Here is a 3,436-nt window from a genome sequence, read left to right as displayed (position 1 = left end):
AATGGGAGAAAATATTTGCAAACTATGCATCCAACAAGAGATTAATATCCAGAATATACAAGGAACTCAAACAGTGAAAAAACAGTGTTTTTTCACTTAACAGTGAAAAAAAAAATAACCCAATTAAAAAATGGGCAAAGGACCTGAAAAGAAATTTCTCAAAGATATACAAATGGTCAACAGACACATGAAAAAAAATGTCCAACATCACTAAGCATCCAGGAAATGCAAATGAAAACCACATTGAGTTATCATCTCATCCCAGTAAAATTGGCTATCATCAAAAAGGATTAACAAATGCTGGTGAGGATGCAGAGAAAGGGATACCCTGCTACACTGTTGGTGGGACTGTAAATTAGTGCAACCATTATGGAAAACAGTATGGAGGTTTCTCAAATAACTTCAGATAGAACTGCCATATGATCCAACAACCCCACTACTGTGTATATACCCCAAAGAATGGAAATCATCATGTCAAAGGGATACCTGGACTCCCATGTTTATCACGGCTCTATTTACAATAGCTGAGTTGGAACCAACCTAAATATCCAGCAACATATGAATGGGTAAGGAAAACGTGATATATATACATGTAATAGAATACTACTGTGCCATAAAAAAGAATGGAATTCTGCCATTCGCAGCAACACGGATGCGTTTGGAGAAAATTATGTTAAGTGAAATAAGCCAGGCAGAGAAAGAGAAATACTGCATGTCCTCACTCATAAGTGGGAGCTAAAAAATAAATAAGAAATTAAGATACAACAATCACAATAATATATTGAAATTTCAAAAGGAGAGAACAGAACTGTGGTTACTAGAGGTGGGAAAGGGGGAGGAGAATAGGGGCTAGAAAGAAATTGGTAAATGGACACAAAGAATGATTACATTTTATAATGATGAATATATTCATTATCCTGATTTGAGCATCACATATTGTACACAGGTATTAATATTCAACTCTGTACCCCACAAATATGTATAATCAATTATATTTCAATAATAAAATAAAGAACCAAGAAGTGAATGAAGTTATGTTCTGGCACACATAAGTTAAAAATATAATAATTTAGGTCATTAGAAAACAAGTGTTACTTGTCAGAATTAACAATATTAGGGCCGGCCCGGTGGCGCACTGCTACAGTGTGCCGCTTGGGAGCGCGGTGGCGCTCCCGCCAAGGGTTCGGATCCCACATACAGACAGGTTCCCGCTCACTGGCTGAGCGAGGTGCGGGCGCAACACCGAGGGTTGCGATCCGTTGCCGGTCACGAAAAAAGACAAAAAGGAAAAAAAAAAAAAAAACAATATTAAATGATTGGGGCAGTATTCTTTCAAGTCCCTTATTTCTCTTATTGAAAGGGGGGGGGGTGAGATGCCTGAGACCAAAAAAAAAAAAAAAAAAAAATTAAATGATTGGGGCAGTATTCTTTCAAGTCCCTTATTTCTCTTATTGAAAGGGGGGGGGGTGAGATGCCTGAGACCAAAAAAAAAAAAAAAAAAAAATTAAATGATTGGGGCAGTATTCTTTCAAGTCCCTTATTTCTCTTATTGAAAGGGGGGGGGGTGAGATGCCTGAGACCAAAAAAAAAAAAAAAAAAAAATTAAATGATTGGGGCAGTATTCTTTCAAGTCCCTTATTTCTCTTATTGAAAGGGGGGGGGGTGAGATGCCTGAGACCAAAAAAAAAAAAAAAAAAAAATTAAATGATTGGGGCAGTATTCTTTCAAGTCCCTTATTTCTCTTATTGAAAGGGGGGGGGGTGAGATGCCTGAGACCAAAAAAAAAAAAAAAAAAAAATTAAATGATTGGGGCAGTATTCTTTCAAGTCCCTTATTTCTCTTATTGAAAGGGGGGGGGGTGAGATGCCTGAGACCAAAAAAAAAAAAAAAAAAAAATTAAATGATTGGGGCAGTATTCTTTCAAGTCCCTTATTTCTCTTATTGAAAGGGGGGGGGGTGAGATGCCTGAGACCAAAAAAAAAAAAAAAAAAAAATTAAATGATTGGGGCAGTATTCTTTCAAGTCCCTTATTTCTCTTATTGAAAGGGGGGGGGGTGAGATGCCTGAGACCAAAAAAAAAAAAAAAATATATCGATGAACTACAATAGTGATGTTTTAATATTTCCGTTTGAAACATTATTTCAGTGTTAGGATTCTGTCCGCCTATAACTTTATCAACTAGTAACTTTCAACAATGGGAATTTTATTTCTAAGCCCTGTTCTCTTCCACCGACTTTATGCTGGCAGAACAAAGGGCAAATCAAAGATTGGTTCTCAATGCACATGTTAAACTTCTCTAAAATTACAGTTTATCATTTAATTGTAGGTTGAGGTAGCTCATTCTATCACTATTAACTATAATAAATAACAATAACAAAATAATTTCTTTTCAAAAGTGTATTCAATTCTGAAATCTCTCAAGGGAAGTCATGGATTATTTAAAAGGAAATCACTTGAAATTGTAAACATTGTTTAAACATAGAAAATCGAGAAACGATAAAAACTCATCCTGGCTAAAGAAACATTTAGTTTCAAACAGAAACATTTAGTACTAGCACCTCCTTGTACTGACTTAAATTTAGGATGCATTACCTTACTATCTCCAGAGTGCAACTTCTTTCCATTTCAGAGCAGTGCTGTCCACGTGTGTAATTAAGATTTTCTAGTAGCTAGCCACAATTTTAAAAGTTTTTGAAAAGCGAACTTAATTTTAGAAGTTAATCGAACCCAATATACCCAAAATATTATCGTTTCAACATGTCATCAATATGAAATTTATTAAGAGAAGATGTCAGACGTCCGGTATGTTGTTTACACTCACAGCACACCTGACCCCAAGGAGCTCCCTTTCAGGCGCTCTCCGAGCCACATGCGGTTACCGTACTGGACAGCAGAGTCTTAGGGGATTTCAGCGTTCACTGATCCTGGACATTCTGGGCTTGAGAATTTCTTTTATAGTCACGGTGTCTCTAAGCTACTTCGAGATCTGTGAGGCACATGGAAATTATTTTATCCTCGGCCCCGTTTTGATCTGAGATCCCACAGCACTAAGAGCAGTGGGGTGGGAAGGCAACGGGAACGTGGCCCCGAGGAGGGCCCAGCCGCTCCGGGAAGGCGGGGGGCGAGGCTGCAGACACCGCGTTGGAAGCTGGATTTCGAGACAGGCTCAGGCAGCTGCCCGGACCTGCATGTCTTTTTCTGGGGCGCCCCAGAAGCGCAGAGTCAGGGGGAGGGCAACCTCCGAGCCGGACACGGGGTCCCGGGCCGCCGCCGAGGAAGCCCGGCTCGGGACTGCGATGCTGCCCGCCTGGGCGCCTTCGCCCGACGCTCGGGGAAAGCCCGGCCTGCGCGGAGCAGGACAAGCCTCCCCGGGGCGCGCTCGGCCGGGCGACGCAGCGGCAGGGTGGGCGGGGAAGAGCGGGCGCGCCGCCTCTCG

This window comes from Galeopterus variegatus, unplaced genomic scaffold (genome assembly GCF_000696425.1).
Source record: "Galeopterus variegatus unplaced genomic scaffold, G_variegatus-3.0.2 Scaffold1541, whole genome shotgun sequence".
NCBI lineage: Eukaryota > Metazoa > Chordata > Mammalia > Dermoptera > Cynocephalidae > Galeopterus > Galeopterus variegatus.
This window is presented reverse-complemented; position numbering follows the sequence as displayed.